At 43.4% G+C, this 15395-nt stretch overlaps 1 protein-coding gene across 3 annotated transcripts in view; it reads left to right on the plus strand.

Moving 5' to 3' along the window:
* MAP2K6 (mitogen-activated protein kinase kinase 6) overlaps positions 1-15395 on the plus strand; it is a 111291-nt gene that overhangs the window by 50812 nt on the left and 45084 nt on the right. The window lies entirely within an intron of this gene.

Consider the following 15395-nt stretch of genomic DNA (forward strand, 5'->3'; position numbering starts at 1 on the left):
CAATAGCAATAAATAGAATCAAGGGGATGTACATCTCATCAACAAAATAAATAGGGTAATAAAAAATATATACAATTCAGCAGAGGAGCACAGTGCTGAGGGGAAGGGAGAGGGGGAGGAGCAGAGGGAAAGTGTGGGGGGAAGGGGTCTTAGCTGAGGGGAGGTGAAGGGGGGTGTAGAGGGGCAGCAGAGGGAGCAGAGGGAAAAGGGGAAGCTCAGTCTGGGAAGGCCTCTTGGAGGAGGTGAGCTCTAAGTAGGCTTTGAAGAGGGGTTAGAGAATTAGTTTGGCGGAGGTGAGGAGGAAGGGCATTCCAGGACAGCGGGAGGATGTGGCCCAAGGGTCGGCGGGATAGGCGAGAACGGGGGACGGTGAGGAGGTGGGTGGCAGAGGAGCGGAGCATGCGGGTTGGTCAGTAGAAAGAGAGAAGGGAGGAGAAGTAGGAGGGGGCAAAGTGATGGAGAGCCTCGAAGCCTAGAGTGAGAAGTTTTGGTTTCGTGCGGAGGTCGATAGGCAACCACTGGAGGTTTTTAAGAAGGGAAGTGACAGGCCCAGAGCATTTCTGCAGGAAGATGAGCCGGGCAGCGGAGTGAAGAATAGACTGGAGCAGGGAGAGACGGAAGGAAGGGAGATCAGAGAGAAGGCTGACACAGTAATCCAGTCGGGATATTATGAGAGCCTGTACCAGTAAGATAGCCCTTTGGGTGGAGAGGAAAGGGCGGATCTTGACGATATTATGAAGGTGAGATCGGTGAGAAGATCAAACCTCACAAGGGACACAGATTGGGTCTAATACCCCCCTGGGTATTCTTTTCCAGGGCAGTGCCTTTCATACAATGAGCACTTAAAATGCTATTCCTAGTACAGAAGGTGAACTACAGTTCTCCACTTTCACTGCCTTTTTAAAAATGGTATTTATTAAGTGCTTTCTATGTGCGGAGTCGGGATTAGAACCCGGGTTCTAAGGCCTGTGCTCTGTCCACTAGGCCACATTGCTTCTCCAACCGTTTTCCTTCTCCAACGCTTTCCAAACATTTGTGGCCACTTCCTGTTTCTAGCACTTAGTCATCTCCTCTGGTTCCCCCGCTACTCCAGACAGTTCAGTTCATCCAAGTGGGTGAATTGAGTCACGTTGAGGGAGTTCCAAGCCAGCTGCAGGGGTGCTCACACATCACATCCTTGTTCCACTAACAGGAATTCTGTTCCTGCCAGGAAAGATGCCCCCTGCCACTCAAAAAACCTTTTTATAAAGACTTCCCCTCTCTTATTGCTCCATCTTTTAATCTTTGCAAGGACTTTCTCCTTCACCATGCCTAGTACGGTTTCCAAAGTGCTTCTTTTCCTGTTTCAGCTCTATACCTTCATATCCCTGTGTCCTGCTGCATTCATCACTTCATCTCTTAGGTCTGAGGACCTTGTTGAAACGAGAAGCGGGGTGGTCTAGTGGGTAGAGCACAGGCCATGGGAGTCAGAAGAACCTGGATTCTAAATCCTGGATTGGTCACTTCTCTGCTGTGTGACCTTGGGCAAGTCACTTCACTATGCCTCAGTTCCCTCATCTGTAAAATTGGGATTAAGACTGTGAGCCCCATGGGTGACAAGGACTGTGTCCAACCTCATTACCTCGTATCTACCCCAGCGCTTAGTACAGTGCCTGGCACATAGTAAGTGCTTAACAAATACTATTTTAAAAAAACCTTTGGGGAAACATTCATCTATTGAGAGAGGAGAGAGAAGTGATTCTTCAGACGCTCCGGAGCTCAAAGAAACTGAGCTGTTAGTTCAGTGCCAGGCAACAAGGAAAGGGAATTATGGCGTAAATGATATAACATTGCTTTCCTGAGTTTAAAAAAAAAAAAGAAGAAACTGTTGCTGTAAAAGTCATGGAAACAGAAAGTGTGTCTCTTGAGCAGATGCTGTTGGGGTCTCTCCCCTTTCCTTCTTACCGACCTTGAAACTGGCAGGCTGAATTGGAAATAGTAACTCTGGACTTGGGTGGCTTTGAAAATTAAAATTTTTCTTATGAAATTTGAGAAGGGGAAGCAGCGTGGCCTAGTGGAAAAAGCACGGTCGTAGAATAAGAAGACCAGGGTTCTAAACCTGGCTCTGTCAAGTGTCTGCTCTGTGACTTTTTTTTTTAATGGTATTTGTTAAACACTTACTTTATGCCAAACAGTGTACTAAATGCTAGGATAGATTACAAGTAAATCAGGCTGGATACAGTCCATGTCCCACTTGGACTCACAATCTTAATCCCCTTTTTAAAGATTAGGTAGCTGAGGCACGGATAATTTAAGTGACTTGTCCAGAATCACACAGCAGACAGGTAGTGGAGTCAAGATTAGAACCCAGGTCCTCTGACTCTCAGGCCCATGCTCTTTCAACAAGGCCAGGCTGCTTCTCAGCGTGCTCGAAGTGACTTGACCTTGGGCAAGTCAGTTAACTTCTCTGGCCCTCGTTTCCTTATCTGTAAAAGGGGAATTAAAACCTATTCCCTCCTAATTTAGACTGTGAGCCCCTTATGGGGCAGGGACTGTGTTCAACTTGATTAACTTCTATTTACCTCAGCAGTTAGAACAATACCATAATAAGTGCTTCATACTGTTATTATTATTATTAATAACATCTGCAATTCATTTATGCATAATGTCTGTTTCCCCCCCAGACTGTAAGCTCATTGTGGGCAGATTACGTGTTTGTTTTTTGTTATATTGTACTCTCCCAAGTGCTTAGTACAGTGATTTGCACACAGGAAGCATTCAATAAATATGACTGAATTAATGAGTGTACTCTCCCAAGAGCTTAATATGGTGCTCTGCACACAGTCAGCATTCAATAAATCCGATTGACTGACTAGTAATAATCATGAAGACAATCAAGGGGCATGGTGAATCTCTAGGGCTGTGACTTCTGTGGGCTGGAGAAGTCTCAGAGCTAGCCTGCATGTGCTCATTTGATGGAAGACTCCCCATGAGAATAGGACACAGAGAATAGGCTTTAACTGACTACCACAAAAGATTCCCCTCCCGAGGGAACAAAGCAGAGGAAAGTGGAATGAACAAGAACAAAGCATCTGAAGCCTGATACGTCACAAACTTATTTATAGAAAGGGACTGTGTGTCTTATTTAAAAAAAAAAAAGAAAAAGTTTTTCCAATGTGTTACCAAGCTCAATATTGATTGTAAACAAATGGCCTTTTCGGCTTTGTTTTTCCCATCTAAAAGTTAATTAGGAGTTTGGGCCGGTTATTTTTTAATGTAGCCTAGGTATATTTAGAACCAAACTGTACCTAATGAAATACCCGAACTGGCTCAGTTAGCAGCAGAGGAAGGAGCTCAGAGGCAGAATCACGAATGGACCATTTTGAATAAATTGGCAGGAACATTGAGTTATGCCTGATCTGATTATCTTGTATCTACCCCAGTGTTAAATATGGAGCTTGGCACATAGCAAGCACCTAACAAATACCACAATTACGAGTATTATTTGGTGTGGTCAACCACATCAGAGGCAATGTGGCCAAGTGGAAGGAGCACAGGGTTGGAAGTGAGAGGACCTGGGTTTTAATTCCTGCACCACCACTCATCTGCTGTGTGACCTTGGGCAAGTCGAGTCACTTCTCGGTGCCTCAGTTACCTCATCTGTAAAATGAGGATTAAGACTGTGAGCCCTTTGTGGACAGGCACTGTGTCCAACCTGATTACCTTCTATCTATTCCAGCACTTAGTAGAATGCCTAGCACACAGTATGCACTTAAATGCCATAAAAAATGCAAGGGATTGGGATCCTCAAATAGCAAGAGAAATTTCCTTTTTCTTATTGCCAGAGAAAGGAAGGTCAAGAGCTCTGAGCATTCTGCCAGTTTATTAGTGGACTTTTTTTTTAATGGTACTTAAGTGCTTATTATGTGCCAGGCACTGGGGTAGATTCAAGGTAATCATGTTGGACACACTCTGTGTCCCACATGGGGCTGACAGTCTTAATCACCATTTTACAGATGAGGTAACTGAGGCATGGAGAAGTGAAGTGACTTGCCCAAGATCACAGAGCAGACAAGTGGCAGAGTCCTCCTGACTCCAGACCCATGCTCTTAACACGGCTCTTCATTTCTCCCTCTTCTTCTTAGTGTTCAGCTCAGCCCACCCACTTTTTAAGTAGTAAATAAGATTTGGAGTCTGGAAAGATACTAAGAGTGGACCAGTGTTGGGAGAGTACTTTGTTAATATTAGTAACAATAATTATTACATTATTATTATTTCTCTGGTGCATCAGAAAATGAACACTAGAGTATACTGTCCCACGCACTTTGTACAGTGCTCTGCACATAGTTAAGTGCTCGATGACTACCCCTAATTGATTGGTTAATGCCAACACGCTTAGGTGCTCTGCAGAGTGAAAACAGGAGACACCAAATCTGGATGTCTCCCTCCAGTTATTGCCCCATCTCCCTCCTACCATTCCTCTCCAAACCTCTTGCATGAGTTCATTTATTCAGTCAAATTTATTGAGTGCTTAAGGAGTGCAGAACGCTGTACTAAGCACTTGGGAAAGTACAACAATAAACTGTAAAACAATAAACTTACATTCCCTGCCCACAATGAGCTTTTGTCTATATCTGCCATCCCAAGTTCCTCTCTTTACAATCTGGCTTCCGTCCTCTTCCCGCCACAGAAACAGCCCTCTCAAAGGTAACAGATGATCTTCTTGCTAGATCTAATGGCTTTTACTCCATCCTAATCCTCCTCACCCTCTCAGCTGCCGTCAATGCTGTAAACCATTCCCTTCTTCTGGAAACATCCAACCTTGGCTTCACTGACACTGTCCTCTCCTGGTTCTCCTCCTGTCTCTCTGACTGCTCATTCTCAGTCTCTTCCTCTGCCTCCCACCCCTTAACTGTGGGGGCCCCTTAAGGTTCAGTTCTGGGTCCCCTTCTATTTTCCACCTACACCACTCCCTTGGAGAACTCAAGATGATTCCCAAATCTACATCTCCAGCTCTGATCTCTCCCTCTCTGCAGTATCATATTTCAATCTACCTTCAAGACACCTCTACTTGGATTTCCTCCTCTCACCTCGAACAGAACTCCCTATCCTCCCACCCAAACCCTGTCCTTTCCCTGACTTTTCCATTGCTGTAGAGGGCACCCCCATCCTTCCTGTCTCACAAGCCCATAACCATGGTTTTATCTCGACTCATCTCTCTCATTCAACCCACTTCTTCTATCGGTCACTAAATCCTGTCGGGTCAACCTTAACGACATCACTAAACTCCATGCTTTCCTTTCCATCCAAACTGCTACCACATTAATCCAAGCACTTATCCTATCTAGCTTGATTACTGTATCCGCCTCCTTGCTGACCTCCCTGTCTCCTATCCCTCCCCATTCCAGTCCAAACTTCATTTGCGGAAGCAGCGTGGCTCAGTGGAAAGTGCATGGGCTTGGAGTCAGAGGTCATGGGTTCTAATCCTGTCTCCGCCACTTGTCAGCTGTGTGACTTTGGGCAAGTCACTTAACTTCTCTGGGCCTCGGTTACCTCATCTGTAAAATGAGGATGAAGACTGAGCCCCATGAGGGACAACCTGATCACCACCTGTATCCACCCCAGCGCTTAGAACAGTGCTTTGCACATAGTAAGCTCTTAAATACCAACATTATTATTATTATTTGCTGCCTGGATCATTTTTCTACAAAAATGTTGAGTCCATGTGTCCCCAGTCCTCAAGAACCTCCAGTGGTTACCCCTCCACCTCCGCATCAAAAAGAAACACCTTACCATTGGCTTGAAAACGCTCCATCACCTTTCCCCCTCCAGCCTCACCTCACTATTGTCCTACCACAAACCCAACCCGCTCTCTTCTCTCCTCTAATGCTAACCTTCTCACTGTATCTCAATCTCGTCTATCTCACTGCCAAACTCTTGCCCACTCCCTCCCTCCTCAAATCCGACAATTACTCTCCCCCAGTTCAAAGCCTTATTAAAGGGACATTTCCTCCAAGAAGCCTTCCCTAAGCCCTCATTGCCTTTTCTTCCACTCCCTCCTGCATCACCCTGACTTGTTCCCTTTATTCATCCCCCTCCCAGCCCCACAGCACTTATGTACATATCTGTAATTTTAGTTATATTATCTCCCACTCTGGACTGTAAGCTCTTTGTGGGCGGGGAATGTATCTGTTATATTGTTCTCTCCCAAGCACTTAGGACAATGCTTAACACACAGTAGAAGTGGCATGGCTTAGTAGAGCATAGATCTGGGAGTCAAAAGGACCTGGGTTTAATCTTGCTTCTGCCACATATCTGCTGTGTGACCTTGGGCAAGTCACTTCACTTCTCTGTACCTCAGTTACCTCATCTATAAAATGATTAAGCGTGTGAGCCCCATGTGGGGCAGGGACTGTGTCCAAGCTGATTAATTTATATCTATCCCAGCGCTTAGAATGGTGCTTGGCACATAGTAAGCGCTTAACAAGTATCATTATTATCATTACAGTAAGAACTCAACAAAACAGCTGACTGACAGTCTACTGCTGCTTCAAAATCTCACAACAGTCTTTTCTTCCAAGAGTAAATTCCCCAATATGGAGCATGAAAGCTAATGTTCAGACCACCTAAGGATCTTGGGGCTGAGAATTTTCCCACTAGACTGTAAGCTCCGCGAGGGCAGGTCTTGTCTTCTAACTCAGTCTGGTTTCTCAAGCGCTTAGTACAGTACTCTGAAGACAGTAGGCACCTAATACTATTGATTGGCTTATCTACTAGATTTTAGGAATCTCAACTTGCACTCTTAATTCCTTCTATCAGAGCAATATTGAGAAGTAAGAATACTATTGAGTGTGCAGGACAGTTTAAGAGTTTTGCAGAAAACACAACTCTGGGGATTTAGAGGGTCATGACAGAACAAAGATTACTATTTACCCCAGTACTTAGCACCTAGTAAATTCATTGTGGGTGTTACACCCTCTTAGTACAGTGCTTTGCATGCGGTAAACACTCAATTAAGGCCATTGATGTAGATTCATTTTCACTTGAGGAACTTTAACCCCCCGGGGATACATTTCCTGATCCTTACCCTTTTCTGTTATCCTACTGTCTAAGCTAACCTCCAAGGTGCCCCCTTTGTCTTTAGAAATTTTTTAATTGCTAGTTTCAGCCATGAGGGAGGAATTCAACAATTCAACTAGTCTTCTAGACTGTGAGCCCGTTGTTGGGTAGGGATTGTCTCTTATTTGTTGCTGAATTATACTTTCCAAGTGCTTAGTACAGTGCTCTGTACCAAGTAAGCACTCAAAAAATACGATTGTATGGATGAACCTGCTTTTACCCATCTTGCGTTTACCGGTCAGTATATTTTCATATCGCAATAAGGAAAACTGGCTCCTGGCTATGTGTGTCGCTTAGCAGCGCTGATGGAAAATGAAGAAGAAATTCTCTCTGAGATACATTCCAATCAAACAGGACAGATCCAAAATCGAAATGCTGCCAACAAAATTAGGTTATTAAATTGCAAGTGTCCATCCGATAAGAAGTGAATAATAGCTATCTCACTTTTTTGTACATTGCAGAGATTTAGATTTGGTAAATGAATTGCATACATTAGATCTCATCTGTCCTGCCAAAGTCAAAAAGTATCACTCTCTTATGGTGCCTTTCTGTCTGCTAAGAGAACCTGGCAAGTCTCCTTTCCCTTTTTCAGGATCAAACAGTCCTTGAGCATCTTTATCCAAAACCATCTAAACAAAACCATGTATAAGTGGAGGGAAAAAGGAGTGCCAAAGCACTGTTTTATATTGATATTTTATCAAGATAAGCCTACTCAAACACAGCCTACTCTAAACTATAATAGGACCTAATTGATACCTGTTGTTTCTTTCCTAAAAGATTGATTAACTCAGTCTTTACCACTATTACTTGAAAATCTGAGAACTTTGCAATGAGATGGAAACTAAAATTGTTCATAAACATCAGCACATCTTGTCCATTTATGCCTTTAGTAGAGTTCACCAACACTGTTATATTGTATTCTGCCAAGGACTTAGTACAATGCTCTGCACACAGTAAGTGCTTGATAAATACCATTGATTGAAGATTGCCTGATGAAGCGATACATCCACATAATGGAAATGTTAGCTCAGGCTAGTTACTTCATATTCAGGAATCCCTTCTGACTTTTTTTAAAATTAAAGATATTAATCTAATCCTCTAGATATGAGAATCAGCATGACCTTTTGGGTAGAGCATGGGTTTGGAAGTTAGAAGGACCTGAGTTCTAATTCTGGCCTTACTACATGTCTGCTGTGTGACCTAGGCAAGTCACTTCACTTCTCTGTGCCTCAGTTACCTCATCTGTAAAATGGGGCTTAAGATTGTGAGCCCTATGTGGGGCAGGGACTATGTGCAACCTGATAATAAATACAATTGAATGAGTGAATTATTAGCTTGTATCTATTGTATCTACCCCAGCAAGTAGTTCAGTGCCTGCAACATAGTAAGCACTTAAATGCCATAAAAACAAAACATAAAAACCCTATTCAGAGATCTCAGTAATCCCCACTCATTCCTCCATTCTACACTCATCTATTCCACATAGTCAATCATATTTATTGAGCTCTTACTATGTGCAGAGCACTGTACTAAGTGCTTGGGAGAGTACACTATAACAGACACATTCCCCTGTTCACAGTGAGCTTAGAGTCTAGTGGACTACATCCCTGAAATATTAGATGGGCCTGGGAGTCAAAGGAACTGGGTTCTAATCCCGGGTCTGCCACATGTATTCTGTGTGACCTTGGGCAAGTCACTTCACTTCTCTGTGCCTCAGTTCCCTCATCTGTGAAATGGGGATTGATAGTGTGAGCCCTATGTGGAACAGGGACTATGTCCAATCTGATTAACTTGTATGTAGCCCAGTGCTTAGAACAGTGCTTGGTACATAGTAAGTGCTAAACAGGTACCATAATTATTATTATTATCAGATTTCCTTTAAGAGCTTGTATTATGACCTCTAAGACTCAACTATTTTTAAAATTGAAACCAGCAAAAGAAAGGCACATCGGACAGTGGCTCAAGGCTTTGGAACCAATCTATATGAACCCACTATACCTTAAGTGCATTAGGAGTGGTTTATTCAGATAGCATTGTCATGGTGACTTTAATGTCTCGAAGATAAACAGCTTGACAACTCCATCTTTGGATTTTAAAAATTATTATTTTTATGGTATTGGTTAAGCGCTGAACTGTTCTAAGAGCTGGGGTATCAGGTTGGACACAGTCCCTGTCCCACATGGGGCTTTATAGTCTTAGAAAGAGGGAGGATTTATGAAGTTTGATATCTCAAGGGCATCCAAATATTTAAGCTAGGAGAGGTTTGCCTGTTTTTATTCATTCATTCAATTGTATTTATTGAGTGCTTATTATGTACAGACCACTGTATTAAGCGCTTGGAATGTACAATTCGGCAACAGATAGAGACAAGAGGGGATGGGGTATTAGTGGAGAATTCAGGAAAAAGACTTCCTCTAGATTCTAAGTCCTTTGTGGGGAGGGAATGTGTCTATCAACTTTGTTCTCTCCCAGGCACTTATTATAGTTCTCTACATGCAGTAAACACTTAAATACTATTGATTTAGAGATCAGTTTTTCTAAGGCCTGTGTTACATTTAGCTCAAGAAGCACTTTCCTTAGCAAATAATAAAGATAATGGTATTTATTAAGTGCTTACTATGTGCCAAGCACTGTACTAAGTGTTGGGGTGGATACAAGCAAATCGGGTTGGACGAAGTACTTGTCCCATGGGAGGCTTAACCCATTTTGCAGATGAGGTAACTGAGGCACATAGAAGTGAAGTGACTTACCCCAGGTTACACAGAAGATATGTGGCAGAGCCAGGATTAGAACCCATCATCTTCTGACTCCCAGCCCTATGCTCTACCTACTACACCACACTGCTTCTGAATGAAATGATGTCTGGCTACGACTACCAAGATTGGGTGACTGACAGAGTTACAACGATTTTTTTTTTACCTCTGGAAGAAGAAAGAAGCCTGGGAGTCTCATGTGGGACATGGAGTGTTCCCAGCCTGATTAGCTTGTATCTACCCCAACCCTTATTTCAGTGCCTGGCACATAGTAAGCACTTAGCACCACATACCATAAAACAAACAAACAAAAGAGTCAGAGGACCTGGTTTCTAATCCTGGGTCTGCCACTTGTGTGGTATATGACCTTGGGTAAGTCACTTAGCTTCTCTGTGTCTCTGGTACCTCATCTGTGAAATGGGGATTATAACTGTGAGCTCCAGGTGGGACATGGACTGTCTCCAACCAGATTAGTTTGGATCTTCTTCAGCGCTCAGAATAGTGCCTGGCACAGAGTAAGTGCTTGACAGATACGGTTAAAAAGCTTGGACAAAACACTATTAAAGGGTGTTAAACCAATCTGGATTGTAGGCTTAGAGGGAGGAGACATTTAACTACAAAGGTATGCCGAGTTTACCTTCAAATGGTTGTCTTGAGACAGATCAGTCAATGAAAGCTATTTATCGAGCCCTTACTGTGTGCAGAGAACCCTACTAAGCCCCAGCCCCCCCCAGTACTTTTGTATGTATCTGTAATTGTATTTGTATTGATGTCTGTCTCTGGCCCTCTAAACTGTAAGCTCCTTGGGGGCAGGGAATGTCACTGTTTATTTTTGCATTGTACTTTTCCAAGTGCTTACTACAGTGCTCAGCACACAGTAAGTGCTCAATAAATACTGCCCTCAAGAATTTAGCGGATGGCCCACCTATTTGGCCTTAGTGATGGCAGGACCTGCCCTGAAAAATCTCGGAAATTCTTGTGTGGAAAATTCAAAGCACCAGTTGAGATGCTCGAGATATGTCTTTTAGAAAGCATTTTCAGAGATCTATTTTTTTTCCTTATAACGAACAGAAATTCTCTGCATGGAGCTCAGGTTGCGGTGAAAACATCATGAGCTGTTTTTCTTACCCAGTAGCAAAGGGTATTTTGGTTTTGCTGTGTGTTGTCTCACCACCTGCTGCCTCTCCAAGTGTTGTATGGCTTGCATTGTTTAAATCTGTTCTGATGATTAATGTGAAGAAAATAGGATTAGCCATGTTGCATAAACCTGTCAGGCTTTCTGATCCAGCCACTTAGGCCTATCAGGGGCCAGTAGCTGACATTTCAATGGTTGATCATTTAACAAAATAGGAAGATGTGGTAGCCTGATGTGGGGTCAAAATGGACAAAACCCCAGGGAAAACAAATTTCATAAAGTTCCTTTGAAAGGAACAGTGAGTGAAGAGGGGATTAGAATGTTGTTAGGCATGTGGTCAGACAAGCTGAGTCAAGAGGGGATTGGAAAGTCTCTCTCTCTAGGCTGTAAGGTTGTTGTAGGTAGGGAATGTGTCCGGTATATTGTTATTATCGTACTCTCCCAAGCACTTAGCACAGTGCTCTGCATACAGAAAGCTCTCAGTATAATTTATGGGTGGATTGAAGGTGGGTAGGGGGAGAATTGTTTCCAAACTTCATCTCTTTGCTCCCTAGACCGTATGGTTCTCTGGAAGGTAAAATTTGTTTAGAAATTACTACATCCTGTTTAATGGATGCGGCGTCATGCGAGAGCCCTCTTGTTGAGCCAAGAGTAATAATAATAATAATGATATTTGTTAAACTCTTGCTATGGCTCAAGTATTAAGACTGGGATAGATACAAGTTAATCAGGTTGGGTACAGTTCTTGACCCACTTGGGACTCTCAGTCTAAGAAAGAGGGACAAGTATTGAATCCCCATTTTACAGATGAGCAAACTGAGGCCCAGGGAGATGAAGTTGACTTGCCTAAGGTCATGCAACAGGTAAACAGCAGAGTCTGGACTAGAACCCACGTCCCCTTACTCCCAGTTCCATGTTCATTCCATGCAGCTTCCCTAGACTGTAGACTGTCAGCTCTAGATTGTAAGCTCCCCATCTAGACTGTAAACTCACTGTGGGCAGGGAACTTGTCTGTTTCTTGTTATATTGTACTCTCCGAAGCGCTTAGTACAGTGCTCTGCACACAGTAAGTGCTCAATAAATACAATGAATGAATGAATGCTTCTTAATGCAAAGAGCACTGCTCTAAGAACTGGGAGACTTGAATTCTAGTCTTGGTCCCTGCCTGTCTTTTTATCAGTAGCACTTGTTGCCCCCGTGGAATCATAACAAGTAGGGACAAGACAGTGTGATAGATGCTATGCAGGGTTTTGTTTTTTTAATGGTCCTTGTTAAGCGCTTCCACTGTTCCAGACACTAGACTAGGTGCGGGGGTAGACACAAGCTAATCAGGTTGGACAAGGTCGCTGTCCCACATTGGGCTCACAGTCTTAATTCTATTTTATGGATGAAGGAACTGAGGCACAGAGAAGTGAAGTGATTTGCCCAAGGTCGCACAGTAGAAAAGTGGCGGAGCCAGGATTAGAACCCAGGTACCTCTGACTTCCAGGCCCAGTCTCTATCCAGTAGGCCGTACTACCTTCAGGATTGACACCTCAGGATCGATGCTCATACTTCAGTCCTGACCTGCAGCTCCTTTGGTCGTAAACCTTAATGCGACATGAACTTCACAAACCCAATCTTAGAAGCTGATCTACAGCGGGTGAATTTTTCTACCTGGGATCTGTAATAGGAATAGACTTACTCTACCGGCTTGAACCGACATCATGTTCTTCCTCCATTTCTGCATCTTGGTAGTGAAAAGTGAAATTAGTTTCCTGTGTTTGCAGGGGTATAATTGGGATCTATTTATTTCCTGATAGCCAAGAAAGCACAAAAGGGCAGTTTGTGTGATTGGTAGAAGCAATTACAGCAATATCAGGAAGCTCTTGTCACTTAGCCTAAAGTGCCTGTCCAAAAATGGCCCTCTTCCATCAGTGGGCTTGGTGACAGTCTTTGTTTGAGTGGTGGAAAAGCTTCCAGTTTCCCAGTGATTAAGTCATTATCCTCAGAAACAAATCTCATCCTTCAGAACAGAAGAACAGGATGAATGTTCCGATCACATCCATGGGGAGTAAATCTCTGGCAGTACATTAAGGAATCGTGCATATTTAATGATAGGTCTTAAAATGAGCTTTTTGGAGCAGGTTAAAGGTGAATATTAAGTGGAATTGTAAGAAATGGGATCGCTCAAGACGACTTAAGAGGTTAGGGACGCTTGTGGTGAGATGGGAAGTGAGGTGAATAAAGATCTCACCTGTGGTGAAATGGGGTCATGGCAGGGTTTGAAACTTAAGTCTTCCTGAACCTCTCCCCTCCCCCTGCCTGTTGCATGTCAGACTGGTGTATCAATCAGCATGATGCACCAGGATGCAGGGCTTAAGATTGAGCACTGCACCAATCGATCAATCAGTGGTATTTAGTGAGTGCCTTCTGCATTCAGAGCACTAGGTACAGTGCTCCCTACAGTGTAAGACTGTGAGTCCTCCACTTAGGCTTTTGGTATCATGTGGGACAGGAACTGTGACTGTCCCGATTATCTTGTATCTATTCTAGAGTTTAGAACAATGCTTGACACAGAGTAAATGTGCAACAAATTCCATAATTATCATTATATCAAGTAAATACTATTACATATTAAAAGCACAACTCCTCGAAGAGGCCTTTCCTGACTAAACCCTTACTTTCTCTTCTCCCACTCCCTTCTGTATTGCCCTCAACTTGGATTTACACCTTTATTCATTCCTCCCTCAGCCCCACAGTACTAATTTAATTTATATTTCTAATTTATTGATATTAACATCTGTCTCCACTGCTAGACTGTAAGCTTGTTATGGGCAGAGAACGTGTCTACCAACTGTTAGATTATATTCTTCCAAGCGCATAGTACTGTGCTCTGCACACAGTAAGCGCTCAATAAATATGACTGATTAATGATTTTATGTATGAGCGTGGCATCGATCTGGATATCAGTACTTCATTTCAGGTTTTCTTTGGTTCTTCGGCGGTTTGCAACCACCATGTTATAGAAGAACCAATTGTATTTTGAAAAGAGAAATCGCAAGCATTCCGGGATCCACCATGCTTGCTTCTCCATATCAAAATGATGGTTAAGGGAGGATTGAGGTGGTTGAGGTTTGAGGTGATGTTGCTGAGTGTTCCTTAAACAGCCTCCTCGCTGACCTCCCTGGCTCCTGTCTCTCCCCAGTGCAGTCCATATGTCACTCAGCCGCCCAGGTCATTTTTCTCCAAAACCTTTCAGTCATGTTACCTACCTCCACATCAAATAGAAACTCCTTACCTTTGCTTTAAAGCACTCATTCACCTTGCCCCCTCCTACCATACCTCACTGATCCGCTACAGCTCAGAATGCACAATTAGCTCCTCTAATACCAACCTACTCGCTGTACCTCGATCTCGTCTATCTCACAGTCAACCCCTTGTTCTCCTGCCTCTGCCTGGAATTCCTTCCCCGCTCATATCCGACAGATGATCACTCTCCCCATCTTCAAAGCCGTATAAAAATCACATCTCGTCCAAGAGTTCTTCCCCAACTAAGTTCTTGTTTCCGCATTCCCTTCCCCTTCTGTGTCACCCTTGCACTTGGATTTACATCCTTTTATTCAGCTCACTCTTAGCCCCGCAGTAATTATGTGCATATCAAAAATGTATTTTAATGTCTGTCTCCCCCTCTAGATTGTAAGCTCCTTTTGGTGGGGAACATGTCTACTAAGGCTGTTATGTTGTAGTCTCCCGAACCCTTAGTACAGTGCTCTGCACACAGTAAGCGTTCAATAAATACAAATGATTGATCGGTGGCTCTCCACAAAGTAAGTACTCAAAGAATATGATTGATTGGTGGCTCTGCACGAAGTAAGCACTCAATAAATATGATTGACTGGTTTTCTTGCACACAGTAAGTGCTCAATAGATATAGTTGTTTGAGAATTACTGAGACTTGATTTTGAGAGAGAACTCAGACTTCCCGCCACATTCACCGCCTCTGGTACACACTTGATGTTCATGCAGACTCATCTGACCTTTCAGAATGGTCGTCCCCTTCTCCCAGAATGGGGAAGGGCAGGATGCTTTTTGGACTGCTCTTTTCTCACAATAGGAGGGTGATGGGAGATGAAGGAACTGCTCTTTGAAAGGTTTTAAGAACTCCAAACCAGACATACCTCCAAAATGATGAAGAGGGAAACCTGCAAGGAGAAACACTGTGGCCTGGTGGAAGAGCACAGACCTGGGAGTCAGAGGGCCAGTGTTCTAATACTGGCTCTGCCACTTGTCTGCTGTGTGAACTTGGGCAAGTCACTTCACTTCTCTGTTCCTCAGGTAGCTCATCTGTAAAATGGGGATTCAATTATTGACTCTCCAATTTAGACTGAGCCCCATTCATTCATTCAATAGTATTTATTGAGCGCTTA

This window comes from Ornithorhynchus anatinus, chromosome 15 (genome assembly GCF_004115215.2).
Source record: "Ornithorhynchus anatinus isolate Pmale09 chromosome 15, mOrnAna1.pri.v4, whole genome shotgun sequence".
In the NCBI taxonomy this organism is placed as follows: Eukaryota; Metazoa; Chordata; class Mammalia; order Monotremata; family Ornithorhynchidae; genus Ornithorhynchus; species Ornithorhynchus anatinus.